We start from the raw sequence: 19,222 nt of genomic DNA on the forward strand, positions 1-19,222 counted from the left end.
TATATATATATATATATATGTATATATATACACACACACACACACACACACACACACACACACACACACACACACACGTGTGTGTGTGTGTGTGTGCATAGATCTATCTGTATGCACACACCTATCAATCCATGCACTAAGGAATACACACACACTCAGATGTACAGATATTTTGAGTGTATGCAAATGTTACATCCTGTTGATGTTATACTGACCTCTGCAGGTCTATTAAACAACAGTCATTGCACCTAACTTTTCTGAGTATATTAACGGTCAATGAAGGAGGAGCTTTGATCTGTGTTATATGTTTAGATTTCATAAATGGTCCTTGATTCAGGTATATGCTTTTAACTATTTTTGCACTTGCTTTTTCCAAGTGCAAATAGGTTGCTTGCAAAAAAATGCAAAAGCTTTTGCTATTTAGAGTGATAATCAAACAGTCTAATCCCATCTTCATTCCTTAAGATAACATTGCCTTTATATGCAGGGTTCCAAGGCATTGTTACTATTATTATTATTGTTATTATTATTATTATTATTATTATTATTATTACTACTACTACTGCAACTATTAGTAAGACTTTTATAGTATATGTACCTTGTTTGAAATAAAATAATTCTGTATAAATAATAAAACTGCTTTAAGCTTCTTTTTCAGCACTGTGTACAAAGGAAAACAGGTTTGATTTTCATACTGTCTTCTGTCTTAAGAGATAATCACTCTTCTTACATAATACCTTGCATTGCAATCCTCCCATCCCCATGTTTTAAGGAAATCAAATGTTTCTCATATCAAACTTCTGTCACTTCTGGGCTTTAAATAGATTTACTTTATATGCATTATTTCAGAAATGTTATGATTTTCGCTCCTTCCCTGAATTGTTAACTCATAGCATTATACAGGGCAAGGTATAAGTAGAGTTTAATGTTTCATCCGTTAATACCTTAAAGACAGTTTAATGTTTATTTAGTATCACTATTATGAGGCCATGTTAATCGAGTGTTCAGTGTTCAGTCTTCTTGCATTTGCAAACATGATGCAGTCATATTTATTATTTTGATAGAAGATTTGTGGCAAACGGTTCACCTCATTTTGTCATTTAGATTGGACTGTAAAGGACAGGTATTGGTAACATATGTTCATTATACCTTTGTCCACTGTCTTTATAAAGTTTCATTTATAGTACCATGTGATGCCTTACCCTACCCAGTGCCCCATTTTGTACCATGGATCTCTTTTTCTCTTATTTACTTTTTTGCTTGTCGTAATTAAGTTGTAATTGCTGTCCCACTCTATCAAAGTCAGTCTTCTGTTTTTCTTTTCTTCAATAAAATAAAAACAAAAATACTGTCTGTAAGAAGGCATCAGTAATTGGCAATGGTCTTGTCCAGAGATGTGATCGTTGGAGGAATGCAAACACAGGAGGCCTAAATAAGAAGACAAGTTCTGTAAGTTTTAAAATGAAAGCAAGTCACTTTGTTTTGCAATTCAGAGGTAATAACAAATCAAGTCACACTGAAGGGCACTGTTAAAATGTTATGAAAAGACAACTCAAACATAGCATTTGCTACATACCAATAAATATGTAATAGGCAAGTACTCACTCATAAAAATACAAGCTTATGTGAGGTCATATTTTGCTTGTATAATTAACGAGGTCTACAGATATTGACCAGATCTTAGGCAACTAACAATGCCTGATATTTAATCAGAGCTGTGACTAGGTCAATTAAGACATTGCATAATCCCCAAACTGGTGTCTCTTTTAACAAGGAGTTAATAACAAAAAAGTCTGCCCTCCTAATCTTTCAGAAACTGACAGACTGTAGCTAAGTCCTACACTCACACACACACACACACAAACACACACACACACACACACACACACACACACACACACACACACACACACACACACACACACACATCAAATTATAAGCAGCCACAATGCCAACTATGGGTGCTTAAAAGACTTCCATTGCTGCACTCAAACCTGATCTGCAACTCTTCTGGGATGACAAAATCTCTAACAGTTTGTGCTCATGGCTGCCATCCCCTTCATCCCACCCTAGCTGCACTGCAGAATTTAACACTGAAAAGTTGCTTCTTATTCCACCTATACAAAGCTTGGATATGTTTTGCATAATTTCACTAATTTGCAACCACTTGCTGAATGCATCGCACTTCATATGCCTTGGCTATTTGTACTGGAACAAATACCTACAATAACCCTATCTACAAGTACAGGTTCATATTGATAAAGATTCTGCTGCAAGAGATTAACCAAAATTTAGCACCCCTCTGGTCTGCTTTCTTAACTTTTGTACTTATGTCATTTTCCATAGCGTAGTCATAGTTGTGTGTTCCCCGGTTTTATGTAGAAATCCTGGGGAGTCAATGCCACAAGCAGTACATTACTGTGTCCATGTTTCAGTCTGTCTCTTGGGGTTAAATAACTGATTATTGAACAACAGCAACTTATAATCCATGCAAGGGTTCATTAAATTGAAAAACTTGTTAAATGTGTGTGAATTTGTTTAAACTCTACAGCAATAAATTCTGGGTTAGCGGTTTCCCAAAGGAATGCAATCTTATCCACTGCCATCATCTGATCTAACTCTTTTTACTTAATTTTCCCACCCTATATATTGTATTAAGAAGAAACATACAAAACATAATGTGCAATTTTCAATTTTAATAAAGTGTACCATATATTGTAATTGCAAATAATTCCATAAATTCCCTTTGTACAGTCTTTGATTACATTTCGGACAGATGAAGCATGCACGGTTTTCTCTGTTTTAAAGCAGTTACTCTGTACCTGCATTAAAGTACCAGTAACATGTTCTGTACAATCTTCCCATTTTACTCAACATCTATCCAGTTTCATTTCTAGGGTATCCCAGATGGGAACTCCATCACTCAGTTATGAACACACAAAATGCTCTTGACTAAAAAATTAAAGTGATTATGTGTAACTTTAATTATGTTCCATTTGAAGAGTTTAGTTGTATTCATAGTCCAAGATATTGTAGCTACATAGCAGTTATCCATGAAGAGTGTAGCTACATATATATGCAAATAAGCAAAATGCAGGTTCTTCACACTGACTAAGGAAAAGTGAAGCCATTTTGAAAAGCACACCTGCTTTTCAGCAAAATCATAAAGTACCTAAAGTTAAGCATTACGTACATACAAAGTACTATGTGAAGATGATATGCCTTGTATGGCTTCACGTGTATACAAATATTGTGGACAGATGAGGCTATGCACAGTCAAGCTTGAAAGACTTACAGCAACCAGCTAACTGCACAGCTTTTATTATTAATATTTAAAAAAATAAAGGAGTTTATTATGCTTTATATGGTACTATCCTTATTGATGTGTTTAAAGAATGGAAGAGAGGGATAGGAAAGATTGAAAAAGGGGAGACATTACAAAGAGGGAGACACATAAGGAACACATTACGAGGGTACTGATGGAAGAGATTGGAGAGAAGGAGCACTATGTTTTTCACTGGGTATAGACACCTCCTATTTTTGTCAAGGTATTTTTTATAAGAAGGTAGTGAGGATATAATGTAGGTAAAATGACGTAGAAGTGAGGATAAGGGAAGGACAGGTGATGACAAGTGGTGCTCAGCAAGAGTCCCCAGTCCACAATGCCTCAAATGTTTCCATTGCCAGACCAGATGGTGTTGCAGTGAAAGAACCAAATGTTTAGCAGACAGGAGTCTGTGGTGGCACTGTGGTCAGTGCTACTGGAGCAGTGAGTCTTCGACCCACTGAAGAGGTGCCTCAACAAGCCGAAGCCAACTGTCCATGACCTGCTCCACAATGTCTTCAACCAAGGCCAGAAGCCCCTGTTAAGTGAGATATACCAGGCTGCCACATAGTGGGGTACCTACATGACAGGTGCCATTGCACAGTCCTTGTGAAAACATCTCTAGATGGGCAGAAGGAGAACACTCCCTGACCTTGGAGGTATGCATTTGGGCTACTCCTGAGGAATTTGGATCTGTAAAAAAAATGAACATAAATGGGGGAGAAGGAAAATAAAGAAGGATAAAGGAATGCAGAAGTATAATAAGGAAAATAAGAAAAAAAAAGGGGGGTTGTACAAAAAAGTAGAAAATACTTACAATATATGCACACATAATGTTATCCAGCATTCAATTTCTTACTTTAAAACAATTTTGATTTTCTAATTCTTTATTGAAGTAAAAAGGAATGCACAAGAAGTGCTTAGGCATACATGTGAAGTCTGATATGGGAATTAATTATGCGTGCTTAGAAAGTTTGATATGGAAAGTGCTTATACATGCTTAGGAAATCTGATATGGTACATGCTTATGCACACTTGGGAGGAATGAGTGTACGGCTATCAAGTTTTGGTGATGTTTACATGTTACAGTCTACTATACAAACGTAATTAATCATATTTGTGTCTGATATGCATTTGCTTGGAATGTTTCCTGAAATAACATTTTATAAATAATTACATCTAATAAAATCAGTTAAAGACAGACTAGTGCACTTATACATTAGCATATATTTTACAAGAGGTTGCAGTAATGTACTGAAAGCATTGCAGGCCTTCAGCTATCATCCTTTAAAAATACTTTTTTGTATGCATTAATGAAATCAGTTAAACACAGAATAATTCATTTAGTACTTTATTCATGCTTGCCTGCAGCTTCAATAAGACTTATTGTTCCCCTGCTATGCTATTTCCTATTATACTGGGTCTTTGCTAGAAAGAGAAGACAAACGACAATTCTTGTTTACTTGTATTTCACCTTTTTTTCCCTTGAACATTAGTGATATAATTACTAATAGCAGGCAAAGCCTTTCATTCACTTAGGACACGTTATAACTGTCTGCATTTCATTCTTGTAATGGTATTGCTTAAAGCATCATTGAATTGTGGAAAGAAAGGTGCATGCCATAACATAAGATTACAGTAATTAACACCATTAATGCTCTATATACTGAAATTGTTATAGCTGGCAGTTGCTCACAAGTTAAAAGTCATAACATACAGTCTTCAGGGAATCACTAATAAGAAAATTACAGATTAAAGTGAGTATCCTGCCATGTAAACAAACACTTCTGCCACTTCACCCTCACCACTGCACAAATGATATTTCTTGACTCTGATGCCGCAAATTATTGTGTATAAAAATAAAATAATCTGATGTGCAGTACCTCAAAAGACAAAATACTTTAAATTACAAAAAAAATGCATAATATCTAAAAATTGGATCGATTTTCATTCAAATGCAAGGTCTAAAGTCATGTTATGTACTAAAGTAACACTTTTCACTAATTGTACTACCTGAAGATATTCAGCATGTGCATACTTAAGCACACCACTTCACTAGAAAGTATTGTGCAAAGCATTTAAAAATGAGATTATTTATTATATCATGCCTTACAATATCACTGAACAGGAGTCATTGAGCGCTCATGCATGACTTTTATAAACAGCAAAATGTGTAAGTGATCAAAAAAAAAAATATATATATATATATATATATATATATATATATATATATATATATATATATGGTTTCACTTCATAATCTCAAATTAGTGAAAGTTCGAAATTCAGTAACCCGAGACTATGAAGTCAAGCCATTCACAACACCGAAACCACAATCCCGAATCACACAATCGTGAACATACATACACCATACACCACTTAACATACACACCATTCCACCTACACCACACAAACCACACAGCCCTACACTACATATAAGCAGGGAAGCAAGCCCCCACACCCCCCTACTTATAAATACCAACTCCGAGGTCGCACATAACATAAAAAAAAAAAAAACACTCACACCATGCCATCCTCCACTCACTCGCACACAAATACACATCACACATACACAAACACCAACAAGTCCAACATTCACACTCACACTTACACCTCCCTACACTTACCCACACACACAACATACGAAAACACACACAAAGACTCACTTACCTGCCATTTCAGGCACCATAACACTACACGCGACATACCAAAAATGCATAAGTGCAGATTCCAGATATTCGAATTCGCTCTTATGCACTTTCGGCATTCTGGTTTTCAGCTTCATGGCCTCAGGTTACTGAATTTTGAGCTTTCAGTAATTCGAGATTATGAAGTTTAACTATATATATATATATATATATATATATATATATATATATATATATATATATATATATATATGGTTCCCATTCAGAAGCCTGAAACATCATAAGCCTGAAAATCAAAATCCTGAAACCAAAAGCCTGAAAATTCAGAATCCTGAAAACTCAAAATCCTGAAAGCCCAAAATCCTGAAAGACCAAAATCCTGAAACTCAAAATCCTGAAAACACAAAATAGACATACTGATGTCATTGTGGCTTTGCTATTGTTAGCCCTGTGGTGTTAGGTCATGCGTTGGGGTCAGGTAAATGCGGTTGGTTTTATTTTAGGGTTAGGGTTTAAGTGAGTTAGGGTTAGAGCAGGTTAGGCATGTATGCAATAGTGACAAATATTGGGGTTAGGCGGTTTAAGTGAGTTAGGGTTAGGGCGTGGGTCAGGTGAGTGTGCGATAGTGACGGACCTTAGGGTTAGGGTTAGGGTCAGGGTCAGTTGGTAGATATTAGTGTCTTTATAGTGACATATTAGCATTATTTGTGTTTTCAGGATTTTGAGTTTCAGGATTTTGGTCTTTCAGGATTTTGGGCTTTCAGGATTTTGAGTTTTCAGGATTCTGAATTTTCAGGCTTTTGGTTTCAGGATTTTGATTTTCAGGCTTATGATGTTTCAGGCTTCTGAATGGGAACCATATATATATATATATATATATATATATATATATATATATATTTAAAGATAAGAAAGAGTGTCAGATAAACACTGACAGCAGACCATGCACTACATAACATAACCCAGATATATCACTGCATGCATCAGTTATACATTGTATGTATTTTTCCAAGAAAGGAAGCACTAATCTAATTGTCATGGTCTATAGTTCTGGACTAGATGTGGCCTCTTTACCTCTGCAGATGTATGCAGTCCATGAATCTGTCACATGTGGTTCCTTACCTCTGCTACCGGCTGGTCATCATCAGTAATACTTTGACTGGAAGTGAGAGCTGCAGTGACAGCATGTGTCACTTTACTACCAGATCAGTGCATGATCATGTTGTGCAGAATTCAACACACAATAGCATTTTGCATGCTGTAGCTGGGTCGAAATGAAGGGTACCCCAAGACTCATCCAGGCACCTAAAAATGATTATTCAGAAGATGAAAGTCCCTCTCAATGACAATGGACTACATTAAACTTCTCGTATGCAGTTCCACTTGGACTTTTTACTTGCATCATGAGTCTTGGCTCCAGTGGATATCCGACATGATCAGAAAGAAAACAAACCAAGATGGGGGGGGGGGGGATTAAAAAACAAAGAAAAAGTGGTTTTAGAATTTGGTAATACATTCACCATGAAGAACTACTTAAATTAAATAGAAAGAAGACAAAACAAGTTTTTTTCTATTTACCAGCAAGATGACTACCCGGCATCCTGCTGTACAGGATGAGATGGCAGAGTGAGCTATGGGAATCATGTGCATTGCCAGGATTCTGGACAGAGATGTTGATGATGCACCCCCATATGTCACAGAGTACCCTGCAATTGATGGAATGGTAGCCCTTCCTATTGTGGCAATGCTCATAACATGGACTAAATGAGGCCCTAACTGCAATTTGTGTGCAAACTATCACACTGAGTACTTCAAGGAAATATACTATCCCATAAAGTCAACAAAGTCCAGACTCAGTTCTGAGGTGACCCTAAAAAATAGATGTACTGATCCAAATGTGCCAAAAGTACATCCAAGAACTGCTGCAGTATCCTTGAGGCAGAAGCCTGTGAATACCCATCATGCCCCTAGTCTGTCTCAGTAAGATCCCCATGGCAAGTTTAATGAGGGCTATATATACCTCAGTATCAGCAAGGATAGGAAGTCAACTCTTTCCTCCAGTACTCCTATGGGGGTCATACCTGCTCTCTAAGATCCTTATAACAACCCTGTCCACTCTGAAGCTAACAAGTATGGGGGTCATACATGCTCTCTAAGATCCTTATAACAACCCTGACCACTCTGAAGCTAACAAGTATCTCCTGATTATCAAAAATTATAATCCGCTATTATTTGCTTATATCTCTGCCTTCTTAGCAAGTGAGTGAGGTTTTGGCTTAGGCAAGACAGCAGTTTTGACTTAACTAAGATAACCTTATCACATTGGGAAAAAGTAAAGCTAGCAGTAAGTGACAGCATCTATGTGAAATGCAAAGTAGATAGCACTAGTGAGACTCTTCTTTATACAATGTATCTGCAGATCACAAGGAAAAATTGTAAAATGTCACTATGTATCACAAATAGGCAAGAAAATGCTTCATTAGCATATGCCGTATTACAAAATTTCTAATTTTCATATCATTATTGTAGAGCACAGTGTATATGTGTGTGTGTTTAAGAAGCATAGCATGTGATTAATGTGTACATATAAATAACGGGCATGTGTTGTACCTAGTGAGTAAAAGTGCTTACAGTATGTGCTTATTACTGTGGATGTATTTCAAAAAGTTTAATCATGTGCAAAGTGTAACTATTTCTTAAAGTGCAGTCAAAGTACAGCCATTTTGAAAAGTTTTTCTGTGCTGGGTGTGTCTATTCGCAAAGTGCCACCATTACACAGTGTTTCTTGCAGTGTAGAGGATTATCTAGCAAAGTACCGTCATTTTGGGGAAGTTTCAGTGTGCTGTGTACTGCCTATTCACAAAGTGTAGTTACTTCAAAATGTTTCTTACTCTGAGCTTCTTCTGCCCAATTCATTCACGCAGTTAAGTTATTTGAAATATTTCTTACAATGATGATAAATGACTTTTGCTGCACAACAATTTCAAGAATGTTAAAGGGCCCGAGAAACTTATTTCATAAAATTCAGTCATTCAGAGGCTTGTTGTCCCATTGGGCAAAGTTACAAGTATTGGCATAAATTTCTGGCGTATGTGCATGTGTGTGTATTCGCGCATATTTGTAAAGATCTGCACTGGTATCTGTTAATATGGCAGATGGATTTCGAAAACCCTCACCATGATATTGATCAGAATATTGCAGAGAATTGGACAATATTTGAGCAAGAGTACACTATTTTTATACAGGCAGATTATTCAGATAAAGATGCATGCACCAAGGCATTCATTTTGCTAAATTTATCTGGGTCAGATGCCATAGAAAGAGAGCAGTCAAAGTTTTCGATGACAAGTTGGGCAAGTTTCCAGTTGTGTATTCTATGAATAATTGAATAATAAACCACAAAAACACCAAAACAGGTAGAGCTGAAAATTCTCTTTTACTGCACAAATCTGGTACCTCGGCTATTTGCCTTCAATGGACAATTAGTGCAAAGTGCAATCCACTTAAATACGTTTCAAAAACTCCAATCACATTCATTTAACCATAATTAACTCCATGCTGTTGGCATTTTATCTCAATTATTACATTATTAAATATTTTTAATTTTTTTAAATAAATATAAAAAATATAAACTTTGATTTCTTTTTAAACAGTCTATAAACCTTTGAATATCTTTATTTATATATATATATATATATATATATATATATATATATATATATATATATATATATATATATATATACACACAAAATGCCGCAACACATGAACATGTATGCATGTATACCAAATACCTGGACAGAAAGTTGAATAGCCGTTATGTAAAACATCCTAACATAAAATATTATACAAAACTGTGAAGCCAAAATAAATATAATCTTAATACACATAATTCACTTCCAAACTGAGACCCCTGGGTGAAAGTGTCCTATAATTCAATATAAATTTGCTCTCTAACTCCAACAATTTTCTAACTACATCACCACCCTTCTGAAAGGACGGCTGGGCCAGGACAGAATAGAAAAAGCCTGAAGTATTTCCCTGATGCGCCCTCCAAAAATGTTCAGCAACCGGGCTTTTTACTAGAGGTTATGATGAGAAGGTATTAAATAAAGCCTTAATGGAGGCTTATAGGTTCATAGGTTCATAGGTTCATACTAGGCTATCTGCCTAAGGGCATTTATAAGCCTAGCCCATAGTTATGTGGCTTTCGCCACCCCTTTAGTTTGAATAAAAACTATGCCTATCATTTTTCTGTGCCTCTGTCAAGCAGTGACACTGAAGTAATCCCTGGGGTATATCTGCGATCTCCCATCCATTGGTCAAGATTCCTCTTGAACAAGGCCAGCGAGGTGCTCTGCCTCACATGTACCGGGATTTTGTTCCACAGCATAGGGAGTCTCTGGGTGATGAATCTGTCCCTCCAGCACGTTCTATTTATAACCGTGTCAAGGTTTAAGTCTCCCGCCCTTGTGGTTCTGAGGGATCTAGATTTTTTGAGGTGAAGCATATTCATCAAATCTGGGTTTGACATGGCCTTATATGTCAGGCACAGGTCACCTCTGAGCAAGCGGTATGAGACTGAATAAAGCTGGAGTTCTTTCAGTCGGGCAGCATAAGACATATTTTTGAGACCCTTTATCCTTTTGGTGAGGAACTTTTGGGGCCTTTCAAGCTGCATCAGGTGTCTGGTCAGATACATTCCGAACGGGGCATTGTACTCAATCATAGGTCTAATGAGTGATGAGTACAGGGGGACGATGACCTCCCTTGATCTAGATGTGAATCCCTTCATGATCCCTTATTGTAATAATAAATGTGTTTACAGTGGGAGGTAGAGTAATCAAGCTAATGGAAGATCAGGAAGACAGGAAGGAAAAAAAAATATTAAAAAATATTTAATAATGTAATAATTGAGATAAAATGCCAACAGCATGGAGTCAATTATGGTTAAATGAATGTGATTGGAGTTTTTGAAACGTATTTAAGTGGATTGCACTTTGCACTAATTGTCCGTTGAAGGCAAATAGCCAAGGTACCGGATTAGTGCAGTAAAAGAGATTTCAGCTCTTACTTGTTTTGGTGTTTTTGTGATGTATTCTATGAAGTCAGACCCAGAGGTCAGTCCAGTAGTCCAACCAGCAAGAAAAGTTCCAACAGCTATGCAAGATAAAATCAAAGCTCATTTGGATAAAATGGTGCAGCAAGGTCTACTTTGTCCAGTTACAGAACCAACTGAATGGGTGTCATCTATGGTAGTAGCCCACAAGTAAGGCTCAGACAAAATCAGAATATGTATTGACACAAGAGATTTGAACAAGGTATTAAAGGCACCACATCATCCAATGTGTACAGTCGAAGAGGTTGTAGCCCTAATACTGAATGCCACTGTTTTTGTGTCGTAGGTGCAAAAACGTTCATTTTGACAAGTGATGTTTGATCACAAATCCTCATTACTGACCACATTTGGTACCCCATTTGGCAGATATAGATTCCTAAGGATTCCATTTGGAATACATTCTGCAAGTGAAGTCTTCCAGCATGCAATGGAGCAAATTTTTTTCTGGTTATGCTTGTGCCATTATAGTAGATGATTGAGTGATTGAAGGCAATGGTGAAGCACAGCATGACAGAAGCCTTAAGAGAGTTTTAGACAGAGCATGTGAAGTGAACTTAAAGTTCAATCCTCTAAAGTGCAAATTCAGACTACCAGAAGTTACATATAGTATTTAGATCATTTATTTACCAGCACTGGTGTAAGACCAGACCCTTCTAAGCAAGCAGCTATTCTTGAGATGTCAGCACCAGATAATATTCAAGCTCTGCATTGTTTTCTAGGCATGGCCAACTATCTAGGCAAGTTTATACCAGACTTCAGTGAATTGACAGGACCTTTAAGAGAACTAACACACAAAAACGTTACATGGTCTTGGTGAGAACAGCACCAGAAGGCATATGAAGACCTTAAGCAGAAAATTGTCACCCCATCTACATTAAGATACTATGATGTCAATAAACTAGTCACCCTTTCCTGTGATGCTTCAAAATTTGGTCTTGGCACAGTTATTCTTCACGAAGGCAGAGCTGTAGCCTATGCATCTAGAACACTTACCCAAACTGAGATGCAGTATGCTCAAATTGAGAAAGGACTTTTGGCAATAATATTTGCATGTTTAAAGTTTCATGATTATATCTATTAACAATACCAGCTCCTGGCAAAAGGCAAAGAAACTCAGACACAAACTAGTGCTTTTGTTCAAATTTAATAAAACTGAACTGCATCAGAAACAAACAGTACCATTCAAAAAACAGTTAAATAAGAAATCTAAAAATCACATGGTGTAAACCTGCCAATCAAAAGACTTGTAAAATTTAAAGGCATATAAATCTCATTACTAAAAATGTCATTGCTAAAATATATACAACATGAAACACTTTGAACATTAAAGTACTTGTTTAAATGTCTGTCAGTAAGTATTGTAAGTACATATTTTGTACCGGATCAAAGTCTTTATGCTTGTAAAAAGCACTTAATGTTAACCATCTCATTTAGAACCGGAAGTTGGTCTGCCTCTAGCAAAATTTGTCAAATACTCAAACACTCTCACAACATTCCAGAGCACTTTTGTAGTCACCACTGAATAAACTGGCTTCAACTTTTTCCAAAATGAAAAAAAAAAATTTTTAAATCAGCACATGTTGTGGAATGTCTAGCCAACACATTAAATGAATCTTTCTTCTCAATGGCTAGTGTGTGCTGATAAGTCCTCCTGACTAATGCTCTAATAGTCTTTTTTTTTTTCAAAATTAATGCTCTAATAGTCTTAACAGCATAAAAAACGGCACATGAGTTACAGATAGCCACATAGACTACATTGTTATTTTTATAAGTAAAATGATCTTTGGCCCAAAATGTCCTGTTTATATGTTTGAACTCAATAGAGGAAGAGCACAAAATAAATCTACATTGCCAACTCTGACCACACAAGTAAGTGCCAGGATTGTTGACTTTCTTCCCAAAGTTGGTACTAGTACCCCTCTCTAAGATTGTCTTAATGTTCACTGTTTTTTTGTAAGTGAATAATGGTCTACTACCCAAAATCCTAGCTAATTCTAGGTTCCCTAAGACAACCTTCCAGTTATCCAAAAGAATGGACCTAATAAAGTCCATTTAATTAGAAATTGGAATAGGAAAAGCCACCTTATAATCAACTGGATTGTTGACTTTGGAACTTGGAGAACTCATGGAAGAAGTAAGATGTAAAGCACTTCTACCCAAAATAATAACATTTAGCCACTCAGAATTATAACCTCTATGCTGAAAAAAAAGAGTGAGTTTACCAACCTCACTAGAAAAAACTTCATGGTCACTAGTTAAACGACTGAGTCGAATAAACTGTCCCTTTATTACACCCTTTTTCACGAAATTAAGGTATACACTGTCCTTGTGTAAATATTGATTTACAAAAGTAGACTTCCTGTGGATGCTACTCACAAATCTCTGTTCCGCTGGTTCAACCATTAAGTGAACATCCAAAAAGTCGATCTAGTCACCAAAGTGACCAATCATAAATTTAAGAAAATTAGTGGAGTTGTTCAGATTACAAACAAAAGATGTAAAAGTTTCAAAATCTCCACTCCACAGGAAAATCAGATCATCTATGTGACGCCTATAAAAAATTATTTTGCTAGCCAAAGCATGTGCAGTGATGTGTTTTTATTCCCACATAGCCATGACTAAATTTACAAACGAAGGTGCTACACGAGACCCCATTGCCACTCCCGTAACTTGCTGAAACAAACTATTGTCAAAATTGAAAAAAATATTCTCAAGTACTAATTCTATGAGAACACAAATAGTATTCACTGTGTCATTATTGATGTTAGTATACTGAAACAAATATTCCCTTAGCAGTTCCAATCCAGTCTCCTGTTCAATGCAAGTATAAATGAAGTGACATCAAGAGATGCAAACTTAAAATGGAAGTTATCCCAGTTAAATTCAGACAATAACTGTAACAAATGCCATGAATCTCGTAAATAAAATCTCAAACTTTGCACTGCAGGGTTCAAAATTTCATCAAGTCAAATGGAAATTGGTTCTGTTTTAGAAAAACTGGCTGCCACAATTGGCCAAAATGGAGGGTGTATTTTGTCCTTGTGCATTTTTGGTATGTCAAATAGTGTCACCCGTTTGGGATAGTTAACTTGTAAAAAACTGTAAACAGAATAATCAATATTCCCTTGACTAAATAAATCAAATAAAATGATGTGAAGCTTTAAAAAACTTTTCTTAATGATGTCTAAATTGACTGGTCTGTAGCACCCCTCATCTCGCAAAAGCCTAAAGATACCTATGGTTGAGTAATTCAAATTGAAACTGATCACAAACCTCTAGTTACCATTCTAAAGAAGCCTATGCATTCCGGTCCAGCAATATTACAAAGAAAGATGCTCAAATTGTAAAAGTACAACTTTAACATGGTCTATACAGAAGGCAACTTCTTTATCTGGCTTACACCTTATCTAAATCACCCAGAAATACAATGGAACAGCTTGACACAGAGCATTTTGATTTTATTGTAATGGCAGTGTGTAATTTTTCTACCACGAGGCTTGATGAGCTGAGAGATCATACAAAGACTGATCCAATTTTGCAAAAGCTCAACCACTACATCAATGTTGGATGGCTGTCAAAGCAATCTAGTGTACCACTCCACCTGAAGTGCAAGCTTATTTTCCTTACAGAGATGAGATGTTTATGGAAGAGGGCATTATTTTCAAAGGTCCTCAAATTGTTGTTCTTGCCTCCTTACAACATGAATATATCCAGACTTTGCATCATGGTCACCCAGGTTCTGACTCAGCCAAAAGAAGGGCAAGAGAACTAGTATTTTTGCCTTCACTAGTGAACGACATTGATAAAGTACTTTCTTCTTGTTCAGTATGCAATAGTACTAAACCAGGTTTACAAAGAGAACCACTTCAGCTAAGTCATGTTCCTGAACTACCTTGGTCAACAGTAGCCACTGACATATTCGAGTGGAACAATCAGCATTACTTAATATCGGTAGACTGTTATTTGAACTGGTTTGAATTTGACTTACTACCTAGTCTAGCATGCACTACTGTTATTACCAAGTTGAAATGTAATTTCTCAGTCCATGGTAGCCCACACAAAGTTATTTCTGACAATGGTACTCAATTTACTAGTCAGTTATTTCAGACATTTGCAAGAGGATGGGACTTTGTACATGTTACTAGTAGTCCAGAATATCCATAGTCAAATGGACTAGCTGAACATGCAGTGCAGAGTGCAAAGCAATTACATGAAAGGTCAAAGTCTAAAAATACCAATATCATTTTGAATCTACTTAATCTCAGAAACATACCTGGTACTCGGCTTGCCTGCACAGAGACTTCTATCCAGGCAAACCAGAACAACATTGCCTATTAGCTCCAGTTTATTGAGGCCTAAAGCTAAAAACAACAGAACCATCAGAGCCCAATTGTTTAAGAAGCATTCTATTGAAAAGTCTAGTTATGACAAATTGAGCAGATTTTTTTGTCCATTCAAAGAAGCAGAGACAATGAGGATGCAAACAGCGAAAGGTATCGACCAGATTGGACAGGTAACAGGTGTTTGTAGTGAGTCAATGTCCTACCATGTAGATTTTGAGGGTATGTAGTACAGGAGGAATTGCAGGCATCTCCTTCCTGTACCAGAATCGTTACAACAGCATATAGACCCTAGTCTCAGGATCACCCAGACATTCTTCCTGTTCCAGAATATGTCATACCATCTGATTCCAGTCCGAAGAATGTTCCTGACACTACAAAGGTTGAACACTCTAAAGAAATGATTCCAGTTGCTAAGCCTGAATCCCAGTTTTACATCGCACGATTTGGTTGCACGTCCAGACCAGGTGTGAGATACACGGCGACTTGGATATAACTGTATATACATACATAATTTTGTATAATGCATGACAAAAGCTGTTTGCACCACTTGAATGTTAATTGATATCTTCTGTATTACATTTTCCAAGAAGAGGGAGGATGTAGATCACAGTGTGTATGTGTCTTTAAGAAGCACAGCAAGTGATGAACGTGCACATATAAATAATGGGCACATGTTGTACCTAGTGCCATTTTGAAAGCACAGCCAGATAGTAAGCATGTGAGAATGAATGTAGTTAGTCTGTATATAAGTTACCTAAGTTAAAGTTAATAGCTATAATCGTAATGTGTTTGTACATAATAAAGCTGCTTGAACAGAACCCACAAAGGCTTGTCTATTATATCGAGACAAGATGAGCGACAGTCATGACTTCATTTGCTAATGCTAATGAAGTCATGTCATTATAACTTCATCTGCTCATGCTTATTTGTGGCCATGGTATGTTAGCGTAAGTGGCCTCTATGAATCGTTGCCTTCCTGTGCTTCTTCACAGACAGCGCAGGTAGCTTTAACACATTCATGAAATATCTATGAATATCACTCCCACCTCATAACATTTCTTATATCATTCATGTGCTTCAGCCAAATCACTGCTCAGGATACATTCTTCAAATTTTGCCCCAAGGGCAGTGATTATTTATTTGATGTTTGTTAACTGGGATAGCCACAGGCCCATTTTCAGCAGTGGCCCGGGGGGAGGGGGGGGCAATAAGTACAAAAGTAAGTAACAGAGGAAAAAAAAACATGCACACAAGGAAATTTGAACACAAAACAATTTGAGCACAAATTGAATATAAAAAATAGTGTTAATAATACATCAGCCTCCAAGATGGTCATATTCATTATATTGCCCTCTACTGATTTAACACTTTAAATGGTCAGACTAAAGAAAATAATATATTATGTTATGCCACTCTGATATTTACTTTCATTACATACAGCTCTTTATAAAAATAAGAAAAGCTTTGTTAATGTCAGCAAGCTTTGTTACCCTGTCTTTAACCACTAACTTCATTAAATTAATTTTTATTGGCACATACACTGTTCAAAACTCTAGGTCATTGGTTTCTCTGGTCTATTACTCAGAGCATAGCTATGAGTTTTCCTTCTGCACTAAAAACAGAATTACTGCCCTCAACCTAGGTGGTATCTAGTCATGTATGCCCTTTCGTAATCTTTACATTAACTATGTGTATTGTCACATTTGTAACTATTCCATGGGACTCCACAAAATATATCAATATGGCTTCAAGCTTGTGAGGACAGATAGTATGCATCTAATGTCACTTTGAGGTAACCCCTTCCATATATATAGCTATACATCTATATGTATGACATCGAGAGAGAGAGAGAGGTTTACATTCATTTAGCCAAATCACACAGCATTTTTTTAACAAAAACATCACCCAGAGTAATCGAATTATGAACGGCTTATCATTCCAAATGTCGATTTAAAGGAATCGCGACTTTCGACATTTGAATATTTTTGTTCTTTTTTTTCTTTTTAATTGTGAAATTTGCACACACCCAAAACCAAAAACCTACCAAATATGCAATCATATACAAAGCATGTAGCATTGACTACAATTAAATGAATGGCAGGCTTCATTCGCTCAAATTAAATTCAGTAAAATGCGGTACAACATTTTCCTAATTCAGTTAACAGCATTCCATCAAATAAAATATGCCATGCAGTTCTGCAAAATGAATGTAAATCAATACACACACACACACACACACACACACACACACACACACACACACACACACACACACACACACACACTGTGTGTGTGTGTGTGTGTGTGTGTGTGTGTGTGTGTGTGTGTGTGTGTGTGTGTGTGTGTGTGTGTGTATGTGTCACCTGTAACAAACAACCTCTGCTGTATTTCATTTTGAAATGATGGGCGGTTAGTTAAAACCCTCTCTACACAGTTATTTGGAACAATATTAAAGTCACCAACCACCAGAATATGATCACCCAACCATTTGAGTGCACCAAAAAAAGGCAAAACCTGCATGGTAAAAATCAAGACCAGGCAAAGCTCATAAAACCAATGATCCTATCCTTGCGATAATGTCATATTTCTCTACAGCCAACCCGCCTTCTTTGTCTATAAGTATAACATTGCAATGTCAATTCTTTTATATTTTAAATAAGCATTAATCATATGCCTCTTAAAAGAAGAATTATGGCTTCACACAGTTGATGTTAAACAATATAACAGTGTATTACAACAGGAATAAAATGGAACAAAGACAAACAATGTTAAGTGCAAGTATCACAGCAAAAGTATAATTGCCTATTTAGATATCAGTTTGCTACAGAAGAAGACTCGCTGAGCTTGCTCAGTCAGTTCCTTGGCAATTATTACATCTGTCACTCACACAGGAAGGTAAAGATACCTTGGTCCAGTCTTCACAATCTGCGATATCTCTGCATAACAGAGCAGTTACAAGGGGCTCCATTACACCTCTTGTTTCACAAGTCTGCCACATCAGGATTGTTGTAGCCTTCAGGTATGTATTATTCCCTTGCAGCTTTGTGTGTAGTACTTCTGGATATTTACATTAGCTGGTTGTTTAGTAAAGCCAAAGAAGGGTCATTGATGCTTATAGTTTGTTGTAGCTCCCTGTTATCACTGTCATTCTGGACAAGTCATTCCAATCTGCACATCATGATAACATCAGGAGGAGAGAAATGATGAGATGATGTTTTCCTTCTTCTCCACAGATGTCCAAATGAATGGGTCTGGGTTATTATGCCTGAGTGTAACTTGAAAGGGTGAAGACCATTAGTTTGTACTTTACTATACTTTTTTGGAGGTTTAACATTATAATTACAGGTGACATTTCGGCAGTCACAGGATGTCGAATTCCAGTTGGCCGAATCCTGTGTTGCCGAACTTTCATGTGTGCAAGTCCAAATTCAGAGAATGCACGGGTCTATATTAGAAGCATGAAAAGACAAAACCACAAACGCTCACATGAGCGAAAATGCCAGGAATCAAAAGGGTGTTTGCAGGGTCATGGTACAGTGAGGAGTGGGATATTTGCCCTTTCCTCACTGTAGTGTGATCTCGGAGTTTGAATGTATAGTTAGCGGGGGGCATGGGGCAAGCAGCTCCCCACAATACCAAGTTCGATTACCGGCATTTTTGCTCATGTGAGCGTTTGCTAAAGATAACTTTCAGTTATCAAATATAGACCCAAATGCGGTGTGCATTTGCACATATGACGCTGATCTCATAACTAGAGATCTCAGTACAGTGGGGATCAGGAAATGTA

Source organism: Protopterus annectens, chromosome 11.part0 (genome assembly GCF_019279795.1).
Source record: "Protopterus annectens isolate FY-2018-M chromosome 11.part0, PAN1.0, whole genome shotgun sequence".
NCBI lineage: Eukaryota > Metazoa > Chordata > Ceratodontiformes > Protopteridae > Protopterus > Protopterus annectens.